The 26,077-nt window shown below is 47.8% G+C and overlaps 1 long non-coding RNA gene across 1 annotated transcript; it reads left to right on the plus strand.

Moving 5' to 3' along the window:
- The first annotated feature begins 2,343 nt into the window (after window positions 1-2,343).
- On the plus strand, window positions 2,344-13,158 carry LOC310834324. The gene is made up of 3 exons (XR_014559188.1): window positions 2,344-3,139; window positions 4,462-4,562; window positions 13,022-13,158. It is a non-coding gene; the product is annotated as an uncharacterized lncRNA (long non-coding RNA).
- Window positions 13,159-26,077: the final 12,919 nt, after the last annotated feature.

The following is a 26,077-nucleotide window of genomic DNA, read 5'->3' on the forward strand; positions in this document are numbered from 1 at the left end:
GGGCAGGGTTAGCAGGGTCAGAGGAGGAGACCAGAGATGGACAAAGAGCTTCCTCTCCCTCTTCTCAGAATGCCAAGCAACTCTGGAGAGCACAGGAAGCATAAGTTTAGCTAATGCATGGCTCAGAAGGAGAGCTACCATTAGACAGAGAGGCACGGCACAGAGTTAACCTGTGGAACTTGCATCCACTGGATATAGTGTTGGCCACTGACTTGGAGGAGTTTGAAACAGGATTGGAGAATTTTGTGGAGGGCAAAGGCTATCAGTGGCTACTGGCTCCTAGGGCTTTGTTCCACCTCCACTGTCAGAGGCTTCTGAATACCGGTTGCTGGAAACTGCAGGAGGGGAGAGGGCTCCAGGGCCTGGGTCCTGCTTGAAGGTTTCCCACAGGCATCTGGTTGGCCCCTGTGAGAACAGGATTCTGGGCTGGATGGGCCATTAGGCTCTCCTTAGCTTCTGAATGCTTCTGAATACCAGTTGCTGGAAATGGGACAAAGGGAGAGTGCTCTTGGGCTCAGGTCCCACTGGCAGGCTTCCCATAGGGACATCTGGCTGGGCAGCAAGAGAAAGGGTGTTAGGTGATAGATTAGATTAGAAAAGGGTGTTAGATTAGATATATAGATAGAAAGATAGATGATAGATTAGATAGATAGATAGATAGATAGATAGATAGATAGATAGATGATAGATAGATAGATAGATAGATAGATAGATAGATAGATAGATAGATAGATAGATAGATAGAGATAGATAGATAGATAGATATAGATAGATAGATAGATAGATAGATAGATAGATAGATAGATAGATGATAGATAGATAGATGATAGATAGATAGATAGATGATAGATAGATAGATAGATAGATAGATAGATAGATAGATAGATGATAGATAGATAGATAGATAGATAGATAGATAGATAGATGATAGATAGATAGATAGATAGATAGATAGATAGATAGATAGATAGATGATAGATAGATGATAGATAGATGATAGATCAAGTGATCAGGCTTTGAAAGTGATAGAACAGAAAGCACAGAGGCAACAAGCTCAGATTACCCAACCTAGGAGTGACATGGGTTAATGGGGACACAGGGGTGAACCTTAACTGGGAGCAACGCCATTTTTAGAGAGGCATGCATTCCTTTGTCTCTCGCTGTGATAATTAACGAACTTATCTGGTAAGAATGCTCCTTTTGTTTGATCTGCTTATTTACTGCCCCCGGGGGAGGGATCCGATTCCCCAAAGCCTGGCAACAAGTCATTCAAGGACGCATCTCAGCTGGGAAAATCGTTGAAGGAGCATATTTAGCAAGGCCAGTAAAGGATGTGGTGTGGCTAGAAAGGGGATGTCCTGGGAAGAATCCTGAGACAAGGAGAAGTGTAGACAGACACAATTGGCTCCTGGGCCTGAACTTCCTCCACCTGCCAAATTGTCTTTACCCCATATACATTCACTTGACCACTTCGATCTGAGGAACTGGCACTATTCAATGTGCCGCACAGTACTCATTCCACATTTGTAAGAAATCAATTGCTTCATGCGGCAGCACCTACACTTTGGAACTCCCTACCTATTGATATCTGGGCAGGCATCTTCACTGTGGTCTTTTTGGCACCTGCTAAAAACATGTTTGCTTAGACAAGCCTACCCTGATATATAGAATTCTGACATGTGTTTTAATCTGTTTTTAGTTTATTACTGATTTAAATTATTATTATTAATAATAATAATAATAATAATAATAATAATAATAATAATAACTGTTTTTAACAGTGTTCACAGATAATCTTATTGTCCTGTTCTTTTTGCAATCTGCTTTGAGGGTTTTGGTTTTTTAAAAAAACAATTAAGTGGTCACTACAGTGGTATGGTACCTCTGGTTACAGACGCTTCAGGTTACAGACTCCACTAACCCAGAAATAGTACCTCAGGTTAAGAACTTTGCTTCAGGATGAGAACAGAAATCATGCGGCAGCAGAAGGAGGCCCCATTAGCTAAAGTGGTACCTCAGGTTAAGAAAAGTTACAGGTTAAGAACGGACCTCCATAACGAATTAAGTTCTTAACCCGAGGTACCACTGTATATTGTACGATCTATAAACTGATCTATAAACAAACCTTGAAATAGCAGACAGACAGACAGAACCAGGAGCCAGGCTTAAAACCAAAGTGCTGCATTTAAAATTTTACATCGCAGGCAATTTGCACAGTTAGGGGGACCTAACCAGGAGCAGGAGAGAGGGAGAGAGGGAGGGAAGGAGGGAGAGAAGCCTTTTGTGGCTTTGCTCAGAGAACTTGAAAGGGAGGCCGACAAGCCGATGAAATAATGAACTTTATTTGATTTTATTTTCACATTTTGGACCTGGAAGGGGAAAAAAAGAAAAAGCCCAGCGAGACAATGCGGACTTAGAATCAAAGCCAGCTGACCTTCGCTTGATGACCCTGCAGGGGGAAAAATGAGCTCAAAATAAAATGGAGAGAAAGCAGAACCGTCTCCTGGCTTATTGTATTCGTTTCATATTTCCCAGGGGCATCAGCTGAAGCTGTTAACAAGTGGCTCACAAATGAATCCATTCCCCTTTCATCTTTTTTTTTTTTTTTTGTCTCTTTGCCTGTCCCTCCAACCTCAGCGTTAATATAGATTTCCCTGCTGCTAGATCCCCTGCTAGCTCCTCTCTGAGTCAGCCTCTCTGCAAGGACTGTGTCATTTATTTCCTCATTTCCTAGCACTTCTCTCTCTTTTATCCCCTTGCTCTTCCACCACAGCTCCCAGGAGCACTACAATTCCTGAATCTGCACACTCATTTCTGAAACACTCTGCTTTCCTTTCCTTAGCCTAAACTGAATCTCCCCACCAGTTTGTTGGGGGCTCCTTCCTAAAGAGATGAGAATCTGTCCATCGGGGGAAATGGAGCCAGATTCCTGCTAGGCCTTTTCTATTCATCCCCTCCTCGACTCTTGGCTTCCCCCTGTTGGGAGCATAAGACTCAGGACACAGATTGCATTTGCAGGCCACCACCGGTGCCAAGGCAATTCTCGGAAGGACACGGCAATAAAGAGGAAGAAAGGAAAATATCTCATTTGCTCCAAAGTTCCTTCGAAGCCGGGCTCCAGCACACCTCATTTGGCAAGGTGAGAATCTCCCAAATCCTCTTCTGGTCTTTGCTAGCAGCAAAGAATAAAAGTGTGGGGCTTTGCTTTAATAGAGTTTCGTGTTTATGGGATGAGATCAGCCAGGAGCTGTGCCCGGGAATAAATAAGTCCCCAAGGCACAAAAGTCAGCAGCAAAAATCTGCTCTGGGTGGGGAAGGAAGGAGGGAGAGGCGATTCTGTGATAACCTGAAAGTTATCTGCTGAGAAGGAGGCCAACTGTGCTTAAGGGGTTCCAGAACCTACATGGGTTTTCAGGGAATAAACGCACAGAGCAATCATTTCAGTGGATTTTCAGAGACGTAAAATGGAGCCATCTCCCATTATTGATGCTAAAACAGGGGGTGAAGATTCAGAGGCCTGAGGGCCCTTGAGAAGCTTCCCAGGCTATCCCTTCTCATCAGCCAAACATCCCTCCCCTTCACCCTCTCCTTGAGTGTTTAGTCCTGGCTAGAAAGTGCTTGCCTGGTTGGAGGAGAGAGAGGGGTTTGTGGGTGTAAAATTGTACAAAAGTAAAATCTATATCTAATACTCTACCCCCAGAGGTTTCCAAATGTCAGGGACTGGGCAGAGCAGGAATGGTGGAGACCGCCTCCCCAGCCTGACCCTTCCAGAGAAGAAGGAGACCGTTCAGAATTACAACAGGGCTTTGAGGGAGGTCACAGCTCAGAGGCAGTTGAGGGGGAAAGCTGGGAAATAATGGGAGAGGAGGAGGAGGAAGAAGCACCAGAAGGGAGACAGCTGATGGACACAGTGTCTTTAGAAAGCATTCCAGACCCCCCTTCTCCCAGAACTCGGTGAGCCTTGAAAGTAGTAGAGTGAAGGTCTCAGAAGCAAAGGGCCCTCAGCACCACCCGTAGGGGACAAGGTGACAAATGAGGAAGTGGGAGAAAAAGGGGCGGAGAGTCACTCAGGACAACGCCGTTATTCCAAGAAGCTGAATTCCCAAGCCTCTCTCTGTGAATATTGAATAAAAAGCATATGGTAAGGACTTTTCCTTGTCATATCCATTCCTGGAAACCTGCCATGGGGGTTGACTCCTCGGCTGCCTGACACCAAATTTATTTGGCCTACCCCTCCCTTTGGGGAGAGGGCACTCAGCGCACACCCACACCCCAGGAAATCTACCTTCTTTAAGCAAACAAACCAAAAGATGCAGCGACAAATTCTTTTATGTACCTATATTTCTACCTACATCCTACAACATGGTAAAGAAAATGTGGTTGTAAATATGACACCTTGGAGCTTGAAATTGTAAAATTATTTATTGAAGTAAACCATAGTCACATTCACATTACACACAGGGTTTGCCCAAGCACAGGAAAACAATCTCACCTCCAGCGTGACTGCCAGATCCCAGGAAGACATTGTCGCTGTCCCGCAACGGCACCCGACCTGCTGGGAAGTGTCATTACACAACAGATGAAACATGTATGAATGGCTTTTCGAATTTTTCTCCTCTTCTTTCTTTATGCTTCCACTGCCCCCTTATTTTTATTCAATGCCCCTCAATTGCACCAGAGGCTACCACTGTCCTCCTGGATCCTTCCAGCGCCTCCCAGGGGGTGGTATTGCTCACTTTGGGAAACACCGCTCTACCCACTCTTTTCCAATGATGACATGTGGCCCCTGGAATGTTGCTCAGAAGGGAAAGCAGCTACTATACTGAGTTCAAGACATACTCCACTCGACCCTCCTTGGATAATGAGCCCAAAGCTGCAGAGGTTATAAATTCAAGGCTTATTTAAGCACCACAGACAGAGGGCAGAGCCTACAGTACAACAGGTCTTACCTGCTCAGACATCTCCAGCTCTCTACTACAGCAACATTTTCCCTGTGTTGCCTAAGAAGGAACCAGCCAGGCCTGATTGAATGGGGAGCTCTCCAAGGTGCTGATCTGATTTCCTGAAACTATGAGTCTGGGGTGGGAAACCTGTGGCCCTCCAGATGTTACTGTACTACAACTCCTCTGATCATTGGCTGCACTGACTAGGCTGGAGTCCACTGACATCTGGACAACCACAGGTTCAAGCTATAGCGTGGTGATACCTGACTTGGAATTACCTACTGACCCCTTCTAGCTTCCAGCTGCCCCTAAGGAAAGTGCTGGGCACTTTGTGAAATATTTTTTAACTCTGTCCTTTTTTTGGTGTCTATATTTATGCTGCATGGGGGAGGTTTTTGTGGGGTCCCTGAAGCAGCTCAAAGCAGTATGGAACAAAATCAATAAAAAGTTTGAAAACAAATGATTTACTTTAAAAAGATAAAAGGCAGGTACCATAAGAGCAGAAGAGAGAAGAGCCTGCTCCATCACGACAATGGCCCATTTTAACCCAGCTTCCTGCTCTCACAGTGACCACCCAGATCACTCAGACCTTCAAGCAGGAACCAAGCCGAAGACCCCTCTCCCCTCCTGCAATTTCCAGCAACTGGTATTCAGAAGCATTGCTGTCATCAACTGTGGAGGCAGAGCATAGCCACTCTGGCTAGTAGCCGTCAATAGCCCTCTCTTCCATGAATTTGTCTATTCCTTATTTGAAAGCCATCTGCATGGGTGGCTATCTCGGCCTCCTGTGGGAGGGAGTTGCCTACCATGGACTACAATGGTACCTCAGGTTACAGGCGCTTCAGGTTACAGACGCTTCAGGTTACAGACTCCACTAACCCAGAAATAGTACCTTTGCTTCGGGATAAGAACAGAAATCGTGCGCCGGCAGTGAGAGGCCCCATTAGCTTCCTTTTATCTTGCCCAAATCTTCATAAACTTCCTTTTATCTTGCCCAAATCTTCCTACATTCAGTGCCATTGGATGACCACAAGCTTGAGTGTCACCAGAGAGGGACACAAACATTTATCAATCCACAGGCATCGGGTGGAGTAGCTACATCAGAAGCAAGTAGCCAGGGATCCCCTCTGAAGCTCTGGAAGGGCATCAGATGCAACTACAGTGGTACCTTGGGTTACATACGCTTCAGGTTACAGACTCCGCTAACCCAGAAATATTACCTCAGGTTAAGAACTTTGCTTCAGGATGAGAACAGAAATCGTGCAGCGGCGGTGCAACAGCAGGAGGAGGCCCCATTAGCTAAAGTGGTGCTTCAGGTTAAGAACAGTTTCAGGTTAAGAACAGACCTCCGGAACAAATTAAGTGCTTAACCCAAGGTACCACTGTATCTGGGAATTGCCGTCAAATCCGCCTCCCCATCATTTTATTCCTCTCCTCCTTAAGGAGGAACCTTCATCAAGTCAGCACTGGTGCCAAGGGAGGCATAAATAGGATCGCTATCTCCCCCTCATTCATAAAAGACTGGAATCCCTGCCTGTTAACAAGTGCTGTGTAATGAAGGGCAAGCAATGGTGACCTCTTGGAGACTAAATGAGGCCCACTTAGCATCCGCATCACTCCCTGGACGTCCATTCGGATTCTCTATTACCGAACTGACTAGGCCTGACACAGGCTCCTCCGTTCTGCTTCCTATCCAGGGATCGCGTGAGTAGCTTAAGAGCTGAGTTTACCCTCGGAAAGAGTGTTTGCTTATTATCAACAAAGCGCAGCGCTCGAGGTTGCAAATCCCATTTGGGCCACGGGGGCCATAACAAGGCCCAGTTTAAAAGCGGGCCTTTAAGCAGTTTAAAAGCGAGAGAAAATGTAGCTGTGCAAAGCTGATTGAGACTGGCGTCCCGTTTAAAGTGGATTGCCAGCCAATCCCAGCATCAGCCAAGGGGTTCCTGGCCTGATGGCAGACCGGGCCTGGTCAGCAGCCAATTCAGTTTAAATGTGGCAGCGGTCACAGGGAGCCAGAACACAAACAAGGCTTTTAGAAAAATGCTCAGCAGTGCCGTTGTTAAATCAAGCCTTCTACAGATGCAGAGGCATAATCAAGCTAGCCATGTTCTCTTTGAGCAATGGTGAGGAACCTCCAGCCCAGGGGCCAAATGCAGCCCCCAGGCCTCTCGATCTGGCCCTTGTGATTTCCCCCAGGCCATGCCCCCCACTGGCCCTCCATTCCCAGACCCTCCAAGTGTACCTATTTTCCAGGGACAGTCCTGGATTTACAGAAGCCATCCCAGTTTCTGACATGATCCTGGAGTGTCCTGCTTTCCCTTAGGGTGTCCCTGTTTTCACTGGAGAGGGCTTGGAGGGTATGTTGCACCTTACTTTCCCCCCTTTTTTGCCTTAAATGTTTTTGCCCCTCTGAAAGTCACCAATCTAGATGGCTTTAAAAGAGGATTTGATAAATGCATGGAGGAAAGGACTATAGATGGCTCATAGCCTTGATGGTTACTGTCTGCCTCCACAGTTGGAGGCAGCATTGCCCTTGAGTACCAGTTGCTGAAAACCACAGGAGGGGAGAGGGCTCTTGTGCTCAAATCCTGCTTGCATGTTTCCCACAGGTAGTGGGCATCTGATTGGCCACTGTGAGAACGGGATGCTGGACTCCCTTTGGCCTGATACAGCAGGCTCCTATTGTGTTCTTATGATGCTGCTGTTCTCCTATTGTGTGTCAGGCTTCGGGGAACCCGATCCCTCCCACGGTGGCAGCCAAGGAGCAGACAAACAAGAAGAGCTCATACCAAGTCTTTTATTCAGTATTCACAGAGAGAGAGAAAACATAGAAATGCCGTCTCTCTTAGATAAATGGCGTTGCTCTGTGTAAAGTCCCACCCCCTCCATCTCTCCTATTATACGTCATCCCTGCATCAGCTGATCTGTGTTTTCTGCCTCTGAGCTTTCTGTTCTACTACTCTCAATGCATGCCGGGTCCTGGGAAAGGGGGGTGGGTCAGGAATGCTTTGCAAAGACACTGAGTCTGTCAGTTGTCTCTCCTCCTGTGTTTCTTCTTCCTGCTGTTCCTCTCCCAATATTTCCCAGCTTCTCCCCTCTGCAGCCTCTGAACTATGTCCTTCTGCAAACCACTGTTCTAAATCTATACTGTCCTCCTGTTCTCGGGAAGGTTCAGGAAAAGGGGGGGCGGTCCACACCATTCGTCCTAAGTCCAGTCCCTGACATTGTGTTATTATGTTCTCACCTGTAGTCCGAGGTGGTGTGCCTCTGAATTCCTGTTGCTGGGAATCAGAAACAGGGAGAATGCTGCTGCTAAACTCAAGCCCTGTTTGTGGGCCTCCTGTTGTGGCATCTGATTGGCCACCGAGAGAACAGGAGTCTGGACCAGATCAGCTTTTGGCTTGATCCAACCACTGACCTCTTCTTCTTTTTAAAATTGTTTTTTATTGAAGGTTTTCTTGGGTTACAAAAATACACGCATCGTCTCTATTTTCAGATCATAAAGTCCTTTCTACAGATCAGTTATATTCAATGTAAGACTTTATGGTTGTGTACGGTATAGGGTTGGGGGAGAAGAGAGTAGGGGGGTAGTAAACTTTCATTCTTTCATAGTGTATGTGCGAGGTTTTTGTGTCAGCATCATGTGGGTCAGTTCTCTTTCTACTCATTTATTAGCTTTCATTGGCAGTGAGAGAGGTTGAGGGGGTCCAGGGCCTGGGTGGCTGCCTTCAGCTGACTGCACTGAGCTTTGTTTATGTGTGAGAGGGGTTGTCAGGTCAAGATAGCAATATTTATTTGTATGCCGTTGGTGGGTTCTCGTTGTTGTCTTGTGGGGCTGTATGTATAATAAAGAGGAGCCACACTGGGGTGAAGGCATCCTCTTTTATTTGTCCCTATCTTAGTTTCTGTTTATTGCTAAGCTTTTCTAGTCAGGACATTTCCCATACAATTTGGTACCAGTGGTCCATGTTCACGCCTAACAGGTCTTCCCAATGTCTGGCTATGATGCTGCCACTGGGCACTTCTCATGTTCTGAACCTACTGTATTTTTTGCCCCATAAGAGACACACTTTTTTCTTCCTAAAAAGTAAGGGGAAATGTCTGTGTGTCTTATGGAGCGAATGTGTGGTCCCTGGAGCCGAATTGCCCGGGGCAAAAAGCTGATCATGCTTTTTAAAAAAAATAAAAAAGAGGTTGTTTGCTGATCGGGGAGAAAGATAAGGGATGCTAGAGATAAAGGAGGCTGCCTGGGAGTGGGGAGTTAAAGACAGCAAACTTACAAAGCGGGGAAACAGGAAGACTAAAGCAATAAAGAGAGAAATTAGAAGAAAAGGAGGAGCAAAAAACTGCTCCAGCTAAGGAAAAGACACTAAGGCAAACAAGAGGGAAGGGAGTGTTGAAAGGAAACGGCTGATTGGTGGGATCGAAAGAGAGATAAGGGACGCTAGCGGAGACTGCCTGGGAGGGGGGAGGTAAAAGCCCATGGATCCTCAGAATTTTTACATTGGGTCACCCCAAATTCACCATCAGATCACATAGCATGTCCATGGCTACAGCCTGCACCCAAAAAATCACGCACCCACTGTTGCGTGGGGCCACAATGGTGCAAAAATGCCTGGTGCTGAAAGGGGTTTCAGACTTACCTCTTTTTATTCCTTCCTCTGCCCCATGGAAAAATCTCTCACACTGTTCCTTGTTCTTTCCAGATGTTCTTATTTCAAAGCATCCAGGAATCCCAATGCTCCAGATTGTGAAATCTAGGAGCGCCTGATTTCTTTGAGATGACTGACATAGATGGGGGGGGCAGGAATGGTGGTGGATGCCTCTCCTTCCAGATATGCAAACACCTGGATGGGCTCCCTGCCCATTTGCAAGGAGCCTGCCTGATGGTTTCATCTTTTCTTTGCTTTCTATCCATGAAACCAGCTGGCACCTTGTTTTTCCTGTTAATGAGCCTGCACCGGAGGAGGGGGAAAGGGACTTGATCCCTACCAGGTTTTCAAGTCCTCCCCCCCACACACCTCCATTTCTCAAGTAGAGCTGAACTCCTTCTTTGTCCTTGCCTCAGCTTCTAAATCTGGAAATGACTGAAGCTGCAAAGCACTCCCAAAATAAATCTTGTCAAAATCTGAGCTCTGACACCCTCTCCCCACCGCTACCCCACACCAAAGGGTGAGATTTCTCACACCCAAACCAAGACTCAATGTATTAAAAGACAGGTGAGGGTATTTGAGGCTGCCTCAAAACCCCATCCTTTGATCCACGAGCCCTAGATTTGTTTGAGAGCTGACTCCAGTGACTCATGGAGACATACATCATCTGCAAAAGGGAGCGGGTGGCGCTGTGGTCTAAATCACTGAGCCTCTTGGGCTTGCTGATTGGAAGGTTAGCGGTTCAAATCCCTGCAACAGGGTGAGCTCCCATTGCTCTGTCCCAGCTTCTGCCAACCGAGCAGTTCAAAAGCATGCCAGCACAAGTAGATAAATAGGTACCACTGCAGCGGGAAGGTAAACAGCGTTTCCGTGCGCTCTGGTTTCTGTCATGGTGTTCCGTTTTGCCAGAAGTGGGTTAGTCATGCAGGCCACATGACCTGGAAAGCTGTCTGTGAACAAACACTGGCTCCCTCGGTCTGAAAGCAAGATGAGCGCCACACCCCATAGTAGCCTTTGACAAGACTTAACCATCCAGGGGTCCTTTACCTTTGCCTTACATATGCTACATCCTGTGTATCAGGGTAGAGAACCCTTTTCTGCCTGAGGGCTATATCCCCTTGGGTTGGGGGCACATAGCTGCAGTGGTGGGCAGGGCCAGTGGCAAAGTGGCCAGAGCAAGTAATGTGAATTGTACCTTTCTATAATAAGCCAGTTTCTACACACACTTCCGTCTCTGTCCTCCATCCAGACAAGCAAGAGGCAGGAACAGAGTTTAAGGGTGCATTCCACCCAGGCAAAAAACATTCAAGGAAGGTGTGAATCAGGACCAGTGATGGATGTGGACCAGGGAGAGAGGGTCTGGCCATGCAAAATTTATGCAGTCCAGATAGAGAATCCTGGAGGGCCACATTTGACTCCGGGTCTGAGTACCCGTACTCCTGCTGTATGTCCGCTTAGGTGTGGTGTTCTGCAGACCAGTGTCCCCTTGCCCGTATTAGAATTCCTGATCCATGATTGCAGTCATGGGATTTTTGTCTATCACATGACGGTATATGTTTTGACTCCACAGAGTGGGAAGTGATGGAGACAGGATGTTTGTGTTACTGTGTTCCGTGAAGTGGGACTATTGTCTTTTGTTCTTTTTCTCTTTGCTGTCTGATGCTAGAGAGAGAGGGAGCCATGTTGCAGTGCTCCGTGTGTGTTTATATATAAATAAAGTAGATTAGCCAAAATGCTGAGTTGCTGAGGTCTGTTACACAACTGCGCAAATTCTGCAGATCCCTAAGTGTGTCAGTGTCGCTTGGCATCGGTAGCTGTGATGTTCGGGCTGAAGAAAGCTTATGAAGCTCCCAAACGATCGACCAGAATGGAGGGAACATGCCAGTTGGCTGAACTCCTGACAGCCCAGCCCCGGTGCAACCCAACAGAGGATGGCTGCTTGAAAGAGTTTCTGGTTGTCAGGGAGCCAAACAGTCCTCCTCGCTGTCCTCATAGCAATCATCACAGCTTTTGGTGGTTTAGGCAGTGGGTAAGCCTCAGTTTTCTTTGGAGGGCAGGTTGTAGCCTCTGCCTGCCCCTCGAAAGGTAAGGGGTGTCCCATTAAGGGATCCAGGAGGAGATGTTTCTGTCTGGATGCCCAGGCAGGGGCTAAGGCCATAGCACTTCTCAAGGTGGCAATCCTATTTGATGTAAGTCATAGGACCTCCTCACTTCAGGGTTGACCAGAAAAGAAATGCTTCCAAGCTGAATATCAATGGCTATACCCAATGCTCATGCCAAACCTCTAACATCTGTAATAAATAAAGTTGTGGCCTTATTTGATCCAAAGTATTTTGTCCTGTCTCTTTCTTCCCCATAAAGTCAGGGCAGCAGGATGCAACGCCTGGGCATGCAAATGCTTAGCTGCAGGCATCTCCTCCCCAGCCCTGCCTATGCTGAAAATAAAGTCTCAACTACCTCATTAGGTAGGAGTGTCAAATGAATTATCATCATTACTTGTAGAGCACCTACGATCTAAGTGCTGTCCCTGTTATAAAGCAGGAGTAGTCTGAGGATAAATGCCAGGTGTTTTGGATTGCTGCTCCCATCAGCCCCAGCCAGCATGGTCCATGATCATAGCTGATGGGAGTTGTAGTCCAAAATATCTGGAAAGTACAAGGTTAGCTACTACGGCTGCCTCTGCTCATGTTGCTTGCCAATCTTACAAAGTGAAGTGTGACGACTCCCTTACAATTGATATTATATAATAAGCTAAGGCAATCCTCAAGGGTCACGGGTGGCGCTGTGGTCTAAACCACAGAGCCTAGGGCTTGCCAATCAGAAGGTCGGTGGTTCGAATCCTCGCAACAGGGTGAGCTCCCGTTGTTTGGTCCCAGCTCCTGCCCACCTAGCAGTTCGAAAGCACATCAAGTGCAAGTAGATAAATAGGTAGCACTCCGGCAGGAAGGTAAATGGCGTTTCCGTGTGCTGCTCTGGTTCGCCAGAAGCAGCTTAGTCATGCTGTTCACATGACCCAGAAAACTGTTTGCAGACAAACGTTGGCTCCCTCTACCTGTAAAGCGAGATGAACGCACAACCCCAGAGTCATCCATGACTGGACCTAATGGTCAGGGGTATCTTTACCTTTTAAGGCAGTCCTCAGCTCACAATCTAATAGACATGATACAAAAGCATAAAGGCCAACTGAGGGGGTTAAGTTGCTCTCCCCCTTGACATGATGATCATCTTAGGATACAGGGAGTGCAGCCTCCCAGCAACCCTAAGTTGCCTGCTTCTCTCTTAGCCCAACCTAGGGATGCTGGAGATTGAACCGGGGCAGACTCCCTTCTCAATATAAGCAGCCACCTTATGCCAAGTCAGCCCACTGGTCCATTGAGCTCAGTGTGGCCTACACTGACTGGCAGCACTTTCTGGTGTTTCAGGCAGGAGACTCTCCCTCCCCCAACACACCTGGAGATGCTGGGAATGTTTTGCACGGCAGATGTTATGGTCCATTATTTTGACTGGCAGTCTCCGGAGAGAATCCTTTTGAACAGAAACAGAGAGAGCGAGAAATCTCTAGAGGAAAAATGACTGCCAGCATCTCTCCAGGGTTTCACAGAAAGGAGACATTCCCAGACCCACCTAGGATCTTCTCTACCAAAAGTCCATCCGTTTTGTACACTACTTGTGAGGGCCTAGAGCAGCCTAGTGGCATGTATAGGTATGCATATATAGCTGGTCACAGTATGTAAAGTTAAAAAGGCAATGAAAACAAATTTAAGAAAGAAACCACACACAAAAATGATCCTATGAAACGGCAACGCTGAAGCTCAATCATGAACCGGATATGCGGTGATTTGGGGGTACCAAGGAGGAGGATGGCTGCTTTTTCACCTGGGCTTTGATCAGCATCTAAGCTGAGTCACAGTATGGAGGGGAGGGGGAGGAAGGAAGGAGGGCGTTTTTCCCCTGAAAGGGCAGTGACAAAAGAGATCCTGGGAAGGCTTCATCAATACTATTCTCCTTTGAGCTTTTTATTATTTTGCTCAAAAGGCCCTTTCTTCTGAGTACAGAGAGAAAGCCCTTGTGGCAGTGGGGAGAAAGTACGGGAGGGGCGGTAGAGAGAGAGAAAGGAAGAAGGAAATGGAAAACGTCCAGGCCCATCCTCCACATTAGCGAAAAGTCCAAAAGGGATGGATGCCAGTACTAAAGATAACAGCATCCTCATTCTGGGTATGTGACCCCTGGAGTGAAACTGGGCAGCCTCTAATGGCTGGCACCACACTAGAGTTCTGTGACCTTGAAAGGAAGCATTTAACCAGGGCTCACAATCTAATGGGCACCTCTCTGGCCTTAATTGCTTAATTAATACTCTGGGCACAGGCGTTTGGAAGGCGGCAGGTGTGGTGGGGGGAGTCACGCTGCCCGAGCGATGCTCCCGCACATTAGCATTCAACTTGGCTCTCCGCGGCGAGGGAAGAGCGAAGAGGGGTGCCAAAGGAATGCAATTAGTGGGACGTTCGGCCAAATGTTGCTTTTGCATGGAAGCGCCCAATGCCGTCCCGAAAGCGGGGTGCAGCCAAGCGTGCCGGCCTGGCACAGGCCCCAGGCTGGCAAGGTGTCCATGCCAGCCATTGTGGACGGATCAAACGAGATACTCCGGCTGAGTGCGACACTACCACCTCTCCCCTCATCCCCTTCTGGACCCATTTGCTGCTGGTGTATAGCTTCACTGCTGCCTGGAGGGGCTCTTGATGAATGGATGGAGGTTGGGGAGGAGAGGACACCTGCCCCCTTGCCCTCCTCATCTCTGGATCACCTCCCAGTTGGGTCCGTTGAGCCCCGGAATGGGTACCAGCATGGAGTTGTTTGCTTAGAGAGCAAAGAGGAAGCCATCAATCCTAACTACCAGGCTAAGAAAAACATGCCATTGGCTCACAATGAAATTGGCCCAGCCACAGCGGTGGGAAGCTGTGTTTGCAAGCCTCGGAAACAAGGGTGGCTGCTAGCCATGATGACTAGGCTCTGCCTCCATGTTTGTCAGAGGCAGGAATGCTTCTGAATGCCAGTGGATGTGAACTGCAGGTGGGCAAGAGTGCTGTTGAGCTCAGGTTCTGCTTGCTGGTTTCCCATTGGGGCATCTGGTTGGCCACTGTGAGAACAGCATGCTGGGCTAGATGGGCCATTGGTTGGATCCAGCAGGTTCATGTTACATTCTAATGGCAGAACATCTGCCAGTATTTCCTTTAAAAAAATATTTATTTGGTTTTTCAAATTAAAATTTTACAGAGATATATCAAACATAAAAACATGATTCCAAGGAATCTCCTGGTCTTCCATCCTCCTCCCGCATCTTTTATGGTAATCCAAATCCTTTACGTCTCCATTGTGTCCAGAATTCAGCCTTAAACTACAAGTGATATCCCAATCCTACTAACGATTTTAACTGTTTACAATGGTCTTGAAGATAAGTTATAAATTTTCCCCAGGTAGGGCTGACAGAGGATCCTTATCTGAAATCTGAGAAAACCACTGCTAGTAGTAAACAATACAGAGCTGGATGGACCATTGATCTAATGAATACCAGTTGCAAAAAGCCACAGGGGGGGATTCTTCTCCTTGGGTCCTGATTACAGGTTTCCCACAGTCATCAGGTTGGTCACTGTGAGAGCAGGACTCATCTTCCTTCTTATGAGGACAGGGTGCACTGCCTGAAGCCTTTGGATTCTTGCAAGTCCAAACTGGGAAGACTCTTAAGGATCATATCTTGCAAACGTACCAATGGAGCTACCATTGATCCATCTAGATGGGGATTGTCTAAACCAGGTATGGGGAAGCTTTAGACAAATTCATGGAGGAGAAGGCTATCAATTGCTACTAGTCATGAACTCTGTGTTCCACCTCCACTGTCAGAGGCAGTGATGCTTCTGAATACCAGTTGCTGGAAGCCACAGGAGGGGAGAGGGCTGTTCTGCTTGGGTCCTACTTGAGGGTTTGCACAGGCAGCTGGTTGGCCACCATGAAAACAGGATGTTGGACTAGATGGGCCTCCTTTGCCCTGACCCAGTAGGCTCTACCTGTGTGTGTTTTGTGACCCTCTGGATGTTGCCGAACTCCAACTCCTATTAGCCCAAGCAAGTGTAGCCAATGACCAGGGATGATGCAAGCTGTAGGTCACCAACATCTGGAGAACCAAAGGTTCCACACAAAGGTTCCACCAGTTCCACACACCGGTTGACAGTGGCTCTGCAGGGTTTCAGGCAGGGGGCCTCCCCTGTCAGCCCTCCCTGGACTGAACCTGGGACCTTCTACATGGAAATAGATCCGAGACCACAGTGACCCTGAACATAAGGAATTTGGAAGATATTCCAAAGCTATTTCAGATAAGGCCATGCCACTGTATAACTTCAAATAATAGACTCTCAGCCTGCAGAATAGCTTTCTACAGTTATCCAGCAGCACATGAGGCAGTATAGTGTAGTTGTTAGAGTGTCGGTCTAGGACCTGGGAGACCAGCGTTCAAATCCCCAGTCAGCCATGAAGCTTACTGGGTGGGCCAGTCACTGCCTCTCAGCCTAACCTACCTCACAGGGTTGTTGTGGGGTTGAAATGAGGAGGAGGAGAACAACGTACACCACCTAGAAGTCCTTGGAGAAGAAGGTGGGATATAAATGCAATAAATAATATTTGTGATGCCATTCCAATCACTGAGCTATTTGATCCTGGGTGGGACTAACTGGATTTATTAAAAGAGGAAAATATGGCTGGATATTTGTCCAATCTTTTTAAGGGTTTTCCCAACCCAGCCAAAATGTCCAGTTTTCCCACCCTCAGAAAAGGAACTAGTTCTTAATCAATGCAGCCCAAGTCCAAGTATTCCTCCCACATGCATTCTGGGAGATATGCAGATAACTCAGGTAGCTTTTGTGGCCCCATTGGCTGATTGCAAAGAAGGAAGATAGGGGGGAGAATAGGTCAATCCATGCCCGAATGAGGCTCTCATCAGGCATCGCCTTGCAGCAGCCAAGTTGCTGTCTGTCTCCTTTTGAAATGTCTAGGAGCGATTTTGGCTCTCGCTAAGTAAACTGGGTCTTATTCCCACTCCTGGCAAAGAAGCAGCAGCTGCAGCTGCTGTTGAGGAAGGAAACTGCTTCAGACAATGAATAATGGGCTCTGTTTTTCTGGAAAACCTGAAAGTGGAGACTGCCAATCTCAGGAAGTGTCTTCCGGAGAAAGGGGAACCCAGGGCTATTTTTTCCACCCTTGTTTCAAAGCGCCTGAAACAGAGTTGCTCTGTGTAGTGATACCTTTCTAAGGTTTCTTAAAAGGTGCAGCTTAGAGAGCTGGTCAAGCCTAGCTGGAAGGAAGCAGCGGAAGCTGCCATGTGCTCAATCAGTGGTCCATCTAGCTCAATGCTGTCTACACTGACTGGCAGCAGCTTTCAGGTAGGAGACTCTTCCAGCCCTACCTGGAGATGCCAGGGGTTGAAGCTGGGAGCTAAGATTCTAGAACTCATGGTTCTAAATAAAGGGATGATTTAAATGAGGAGCTACTTTATACCACGTCTGACTGTTGGACAATTTAGCTGAGTATTGTCCACAATGACTGGCAGCAGCTCTCCAGGGTTTGAGGCAGGGGTTTCTACCTGGAAAAGCTTGGACACAGTTGTCCAGGTGGGGTCTGATCAAGGCAGAACAGAGAAGAAGAAGAAGAAGAAGAAGAAGAAGAAGAAGAAGAAGAAGAAGAAGAAGAAAGAGTTTGGATTTGATATCCCGCCTTTCACTCCCCTTCAGGAGTCTCAAAGCGGCTAACATTCTCCTTTCCCTTCCTCCCCCACAACAAACACTCTGTGAGGTGAGTGGGGCTGAGAGACTTCAGAGAAGTGGGACTGGCCCAAGGTCACCCAGCAGCTGCAGGTGGAGGAGCGGAGACACGAACCCGGTTCCCCAGATTGCGAGACTACCGCTCTTAACCACAACACCACGCTGGCTCTCTGAGTGGTCCTATGACTTCAATTTCCCTTGATCTGGGCACTATACCTCTGTTGATGCAGCCTAGAATAGCATTAGCTTTTTTCCCTTTTCTGCTAACTCATGTTAAGCCTGTGGTCTGCTAAGACCCCTAGATCCTTTTCTTAGGCCCTGATGTCAAGCCAAGTGTCCCCCACCCTATATTTGTGCATCTGATTACTCCTGCCTATTCCAAGTAATCCCTAGTTCACTAAAACCTACACTTCCTTTGTCCCTTCAGCTGGGCTGGCCAACTTTCTCAGTGGCAGCCCCTAAATGGTTAGATCCCACCGAAGTGTGTCTGGCATCACTGCATGGCTTCCATCACATTTATTTGTCTATTGCATTATGTCCCACCTGTTCTCCAAGGAGCTCAACAGTGGCGCGCAGTGAAATTTTTGTAGGGGAACGGGGCCAGAGGTGCCAGCTTGGGAGGACAGGGGGGAGGACATCACACATGTGGCACCATGACGTCATGCTCATGAATATCGTGCCTCCCTCACTAAGCAGGGCATTGTGAAAATATTGTAGATACTAGGAGAGGATATATTGATTTAATAGTATTCTACCTAACTCACAGGGACACGGGTGGCGCTGTGGGTTAAACCACAGAGCCTAGGACTTGCCAATCAGAAGGTTGGTGGTTTGAATCCCCGTGACGGGGTGAGCTCCCGTTGCTCGGTCCCAGCTCCTGCCAACCTAGCAGTTCGAAAGCACGTCAAAGTGCAAGTAGATAAATAGGTACCGCTCCAGCGGGAAGGTAAACTGTGTTTCCATGCGCTGCTCTGGTTCACCAGAAGTGGCTTACTCATGCTGGCCACATGACCCGGAAGCTGGCCGGCTCCCTCGGCCAATAAAGTGAGATGAGCGCCGCAACCCCAGAGTCAGTCACGACTGGACTTAATGGTCAGGGGTCCCTTTACCTTTACCTAACTCATGCTTGTGAGTCAGCAGCAGAGTGACATTCCCCAATATATAACAGGAAGCTAGTTGGTAGATTCATTTGAATCTCTTGATGTAAGCAATCCAATCTGGCTTTGTTCAAAGTGGGTTTTGTTCCTGGTAAGTCCCCTTTTTATCTCTCCTAAAAAAGAATAAGGACACAAGAAGCTTCTTTTAAAAGTAACAAGAAGTTTACTCACATTCAGTTCACAGTTGGATCCCTGAAGGCAGGCTTTAGCTTGCAGTTACAGACAGTGTAGCTTATATCCTTGTAAGGATGGGCCCATGTGTTGCTGGCATAGAGCCAGCAGTGCAGTCCAAGAGAAGAAAGGGCATCAAAAGAGGGAAGGTGGCTGCGTGACTAGACCTTTTGTGGGGTCTCCAAGGGTCACACCCACCTACCTGGTCATATGCAGGGGGAGGATGCTCCAGACCAGGTATAACAGGAAGTTCAACTGGCTGGATCAACATCCCCCTGTCTGTGTCCACTCTAGGCAAACAGGAAGTGTTGCACTTGACTGCTTGTGTTACATCCCACAGGCAGAAGCTTCCCGGGCTATGGGAAGGAAGTGCCAGGCCTCTGACAGAATGTTGGAGCCCTCCTGCCTCCTTTCCAAAGCCAGACCAGCTTTGGGAAATTGGCAGAAGGGCTCTTGGACCACATCGGAGCATTGTGCCTCCATCCCCAAGCAGAAGCTTCCTGGGCTTTGAGAAGGAGGTGTCACGGTCTGGGTTACAGGCAGTTGGAGTCCTGGCTTGGTACGTCGGGACCGGGGTAGAGATTGGGAAGCAGGAATCAGCAGTCCAGGGGTCAGGAAGCCAAGAGTCCATGAATCAGGAAACCAGGAGTCAGGAAGTCAAGGGTCAGGAAGCCAAGGGTCCAGGAGTCAGGAAGCCAAAGCACAGCTAGGTGAGTAGCATGTTGCTGTGGCAAAGAGCCAGTGAGAATTGCTGGTCTTATACAATCTACCCACCCCCAGCCCTTGCCACCAGGTGCTCCAAGTCTTCTGTGAAGTCTCACCTGTGCAGCCACGCCTTGCCCTTCCAGGCCAAACTCAGGAAGGCCCCAGTCCTGCGAGGCCCTACCAGTCACAGTGCCTGGCTCCTGCACACACTCCTGACAATGGGCACCAGGCTTTCATACTCTAAGACTCTAATTGATCGGGAACATTTAGGGGACTAGCCTAGTCCACTGACCGCATGCCACTGAGCTCAAGATGTGTGGCATACTTAGCAATTGCTCTGCACTCTTTCAATGGGTGGTTAAATTTAACCAGCTCCTCCATTACAAAGCACGGCTGAGTGAATGAAGCTGGTTGCTGCCAGGCAGTGAGGGGGCTTGGGGAACAAATGCGGGGGAGGGCGCGTGGGCGGGGGAATTACCCAGATAATAGATCAGTTGTGTATAAAATAGTTGCTATGAAATTAGTTCTAATTGGCTTCAACTGCTCCATTAATTGGACCGGAGTGTTCATTATCTGTACTCCTAGCACTTGGCTTAGAGCCCTTAAAGCTCCCTGAGCAGCTTCATGTCATGAATGGGGGTCTCTCTGGATTCAGCCAGTGCTACAAACAAGCAATCAATCAATCAATCAATCAATCAATCTATAGTGACTCCTCCCCTTCACTTTAACAGAGCTCTGTTATTGACCCAAAAGAATGATGTCCAACATGCTTTCTTTGTTGCCCCCGATCTGGATGGCATGAGAGGAGATGTGAGGTCCCTCGCTGCTCTGGTATGTTTGCAGGTAAACATGCTGGCATCAGTGGAGTTCTCCTGAATGCAATTCACCAATTCAGTCAGAAGCTGCGCATCAGAAACTCTTGCGCCATCATCAATTTGTCAGCCCCCTTCATCCCAGAGTGAAACCTTGTTTCTCACTGGGAAGGACAGGAGTGAGACCCTCTCAGTGTATATAACACCTGTGCTCAGAGAGTTGCAGCGGTTGCGAATTTGCTATTGGGCAAATTGTTGTTGCTATTAGTATATGAAGCCCTTAACAACTTGGGACCAGTTGACCTGTGAGATCAACTTACTCCACATATGCCTGTCAGGAGCTCATCCTACACTAGAGTAGGACCCTGGCAGAGACACATGCCTGACTGGCATGTTCTCTCCCTCCTGGTCGATCGTTCAGGAGCTTCAAAAGCTTTCTTCAGCCCAAACATCACAGCGACCAATGCCAACAGACACCGGCACACTTAGGAATCTGCAGTCTTCGCAGCTTGCATAACAACCTCAGCAACTCAGCATTTTGGCTAATCTACTTTATTTACATATAAACACACATGGAGCACTGCAACATGGCTCCCTCTCTCTCTAGCATCAGACAGTAAAGAGAAAAAACAAAGGATAATAGCCCCACTTCATGGAACACAGTAACACAAACACCCTGTCTCCATCACTTCCCACTTTGTGGAGTCAAAACATATACCGTCATGTGATAGACAAAAATCCCATGGCTGCAATCATGGAGCAGGAATTCTAACAATGCCCTCTTGACCACTTCAGTCTGCAAAATGACCATTCTCACAGGTACCACGTAAGACTTTGGCTTCCCCACAACTGTCATTACTGAATATGTGGGTGGGCAGTATGAAACCTTGTCACACTGAAGAGCTTTTGACATGGGTGTTGCAGCTAGGATTTATATAGGCCAGCAATGAAAAACCTTGAAAAATATGCTATTCTCTGTGTGGCATAAGAACTTATGGACTTTGCCTGTTGTGGGGAAAATTACACATAAACTGTCACCAGGGGGATGGAGGATTAATAATATTAATAATAATAATAATAATAATAATAATAATAATAATAATAATAATAATAATAATTTATTTATACCCCGTCCATCTGGCTGGGTTTTCCCAGCCACTCCAGAACCCTTTTGTGTCATCTGGTGAGATTTTATTTCCTAAGCTCTGGATTTAAGACAATCCAACATTCACCATCCATCCCAGGTATGGGATGTCTTAATTAATATTGGTGGGTCACCATTTCTTTCTCTTATTGTTTTGCATATAGTATGGCGTAATACTCTGATACTACACTTTGTGGCTGTTAGTAATGGTAAAATAAATAAAGAACCAGACATTACAGCAGGGATAGAGAGCCTGTGTCCCCCACCTGGATGTTGTTTGGCGACCAGCCCTATTGGCCACTGAAATGCCAAAGTCTGTGTCATAGATGATGCAAGGGACAATGCTGAAAGCTGAGCAATGAATCTGAGCATTGGCTTCCTCCAGGAGGAAAGTGATGGTTGTCAGAACCTCAGAGACCTGATCACTGAATTAGGTTTGAAGGGGGAGGAGGAGAGTGATTCACTGGTGGATCTGATTGCACTGAGCTAGGGGGATGCAGAGCCATCTTTGAAGTGACTTTTGGAGGGCCGGGTCCTGCATCAAAGCATTCCTGATGATTCACATTAGCTTCCAGAATAACACACATCATCTCTCCTCATTGCGGAGCAGGTGGGAGTTGATCAAAGAGACATTCTTTGAGAAGACAAAATTAAATCTCGTTAATGGGGAGGTCAAGCAGTATGGAAAGTTTCAATTTTGACTGCCCGTCAACATGCAAACATTTTCCCTCAACCAACCGAGCCACTGTATTTGTTTCTTGGTGGGTTGAAGGAGAAAGAGAGCTGCTCTTGGGAGGCAAAGTCCAGCCTGGGCCAAGATGGAATAGACCCTTTCAGGTTCCCCTTCAATCCTCTCAGATCTTTCATCCGAATAGGAACATCCAAGTGCAGACAAGAGCCACTGGCGACCTCAGGATGTGGGGAGAGCTTGAGAAATGGTGTGAATCCCGCGTGAGGTCTATTCATCCTTCCTTGGAAATTCCTGAGGAAGAAGGAATCCCCAAACAGGTTTCAGTATGCCTCTCGGGGAGAGGAGATGGGTTAAGTCATGAAATGACCTCATTGCCGCAAAGCCCTAAACTTGGCAAAAGAGCTGAGCTCCCGACATTTTTTGTGCATTCCTCTGCTCGGGTATTTGTGAACAGATTATCACTGATTGGATTTGTCTGTTTAAATTTTCCAGGTTGATGGTTCTTAGCAAAACAAGCCCATGAGGAAACAACCCAATAGGCATCACAAATACAAACCAGCTAACCAAGCTTCAAATAGAGACGCGACTGATAAATGGATTGTTCACACACATCGGGTTGCATTTCCCTGCAATTCAGGGTATTACGACCCAGAGGGACAACGGAAGTCATATACAATTTGATCTTCAGTCTTTTTCTTTTTTTTCAGAAAGAAAGGTGGGGGAACTCCACTCTCTTTGTTTTTGGCCTCCTGTGGCTGCTTCCTGAGAAAAGAATCTATATGTCTATATTTATATCTACAGGCATCTAATGTCCAAATCAAGGGAAGTAATAGCACCACTCTGTTCTGCCTTGGTCAGACCACGCTTGGAATACTATGTCCAGTTCTGGGCACCGCAGTTTAAGAAGGATATTGACAAGCTGGGACATGTGTAGAAGTGGGTCACCAAGATATTCCAGAGTCAAACAGCTCTTACCATTAGAAAGTTCTTCCTAATGTTTAGTTGGAACATCCTTGCTTGTCATTTGAATCCATTGGTTCAGGTCCTGCCCTCCAGAAAAACAATCTTGCTCCACCTTCCATGTGACAGCCCTTCAGCTCTTGGATGATGGCTGCTATATCACCTCTCAGTCTTCTCTTCCCTGGGCATAACACACCCAACTCCCTCACTCTGCTCCCCGTTGCCTGCCTGCTTATTTACACCCAGTCCAGGGGGTGGTCCTGTCTGTCAACTTTGTCCTTGTCCTCCTTCCTCTCAGTGTTGCCCTTGTAAAACTCACCAGGGGGAAGGAGAATGGGGAGAAACCCAGAAGGAGTAGGTTCTGCTTAACATTGGCTCTGGTGCCACATACATGGGCCTGGCATACTCATGAGGCAGGATAGGACAGCTGCCTCGGTCAGCAGAATCCACAGAGGCAGCAGATCTGGCCTTCAAGGTGTGCTGGGCTCAGGGATAACCCTTGAAACGCAGTCCAGGACCAGTCCAGAATCTGGAGGTTCCGCTAGGAGTCAGTCCAACAGGGCCAACGAAGGAAACCAGGCAAGGACAGGTTCAGGATCTCAGGCAGGATCTGACCTACAGCAATGTTGCTCCCGCAACCTGGGGCGGGGTCCGTCAGCCTTCTATCTTTGTTGGGGTAACGGCCAGTCCTGATCCCCCGGCAACTCACCTCCCTGTTTCACCCGAAGGCAAGCACTCCTCCTGCGAGTACTCAGGTCTCTCCTTCTGTCAGACCTTAGTCTCTGCAGCTCAGGAGACGTCGGTGGGTTACTAGACCCACGGGCCACCTCAGCCTCCCCTGACCCAACTGGTAGTGGAGCAGCTGTAAGTGATGGCCCAGCTGAAGGCAACGAGTCAGGCCCCTGACTCGGCCCAGCTGGTGCTTGTTGCAGGGGAACCTGTGCAGACTGGGACTCTTCAGGATCAGGCCCCAGACTTGGTTCAGATGATGCCTGAGGCAAAGGATCCGGTGCAGACTGAGTCTCCTCTGGTTCTGAGTCTGAGCCTGAGTCCCAGGCCATCACACAAGGAATGCATCTCCTGCTGCTGCTGTGATGCTAGCTACAGCTGCTGTGATGCTCCTTGGAAGCTGGATCTGCCACACCTTAGCTGCCTCCCCTGTGCCACCTCTACAGCTGCCTCGTGGTGAATAGGAGACACTGTTGGTCTCCTCCCACCCTTGCTCCCATTGTAGATCTTTATTTCCCACTTGTTCCTGATGTAGCTCTTCACTCACCACTTTTCTCCCAGTGGGACGGGAGGAGGCACCATTTTATGCTTTGCCTCAGGTACCAAAATGTATTGGGCTGGCCCAGCACCTTCTGTTCGCTCCTTACCTTCCACCCTACTAGCTCCAGTGGGCACCAGCCAGCACTGAGAAGTGTGAGGGGAACCAACAGCATAGGTGGCATTCTGCCACCATCCATGGCTTTTCTGCTAACCTAGCCCAAGTTGTAACATTTGCCTCCAAGCCTAAGCATTGGATACATGATAATTTCAGTGCAGCCGGTCACAGAAAACATCTGGAATCCCTGTTGAGAAGCAGGTTGTGCCCCTATGCCAGCTTCATTTTGCAGATCGCCGCAGCGATGGGCACTTTATTTTTATCTTTGTTTTTCCATAGCCCTCTGGGAATAATTGGTGACAACTCTGTCCTTCTGCAGATCAATACGCCAACTCTCCCCTTGAAAGAGAGCAAGCTGAGTGCCGAGTTTGGCTCTCTTCTGGCAAATGAAAAGGCAGGAGAGGGGATTTGCTCAACGTGCAAAAGTGTCAGGGCAATTTGTCACAGGCCACAGGAGTGAAATGGATAGGGAGAGAGACGCTTGATCTAGTCAACTCAAGTCAATGCCTGCAAAGCCATCTCCAGCAGGGCTTTCCCGACAGAAGGGGGTGTTGAAAAATCAAGGGGGTGCGAGGAAAGGATATAGCATTTGGGTTTGGTTTGCTGAGATGGGAACATAGGCGCCATCTCCCCAGGGTCATGGGTGCCCAAGCTCCCACAAAATCTTAAATGAAGGGGCTGGGCCCCACAAAGCGCAGCAGCAACCATGCCTACATGCCTTTCAGCATGTCCGCAAGACATCACCATGCCTCACTATGTACACGAGTGACTTCAGCCCGCCACAGGAGCATGGTGACAGCACACACACACACCAGGGGGCGTGATGACATCATGTGCACCCTGCAGCATCCACACATCCCCAGTGATGGCACATGGCCCCGGGCACCCACAGTTGCAGGGTCAAGCCAGAACTGCTTGTTGGGAACAATTGAGTGGTGCATGATAAAGCACAGAGTGGAACCTCAGATCTTATCTCCCATGAATTTGCATCAGGCCAATGGCCCATGTAACCCAGCATCCTGATCCCACAGTGGCCATTCAGATGCCTGTGGGAAACCTGCAAGTGGTTTGCAGGAGAAACCTCCTGTGGTTTCTAGCACATGGTTTTCAGAAGTATATCTCCACATTATGCATCATTTTATATGCCTCTATCTTGTCTCTTCCTACTCAACTTTTCTCTATCCCCAAATGTCATAACCTTTCCTCATAGAGGAGCTGCTGATGGGTTTTCTGTAGGAACCTGCTGTTCAAGATCTGCAGACCAAAGTAGGAATTTCTTGATGGAATGGTTGAATCTGTCAATTTCAGGCTCTCTCGGTTTCTTATCTTTTCCATTCTTAAATACAGTTCTGCATCAGTTTGCAAACTTTTTTTTATATAAGCCATCATGACTGTTACCCAAACATACACATTTTCCTGTATATGATTATTATGCTTTGCCTCCATTGTTGGAGGCAGAAAAACTTCTGGGAACTGCAGAAGGGGAGAAGAGTCTTGTGCTCAGATCCTGCTTGTGGGGTTTCCATCGGAACATCTGGTTGGCCACTGTGAGACTGGGATGCTGGACTAGATCGGCCACTGGCCTGATCCAACAAGCTCTTCTTATATTTGTACACCAATCTGGTGTAATCTCACCAATCTCAGTCTCAGTGT

The sequence above is a fragment of the Podarcis gaigeae genome, assembly GCF_964106915.1.
Source record: "Podarcis gaigeae genome assembly, chromosome: 16".
Classification (NCBI taxonomy): domain Eukaryota; kingdom Metazoa; phylum Chordata; class Lepidosauria; order Squamata; family Lacertidae; genus Podarcis; species Podarcis gaigeae.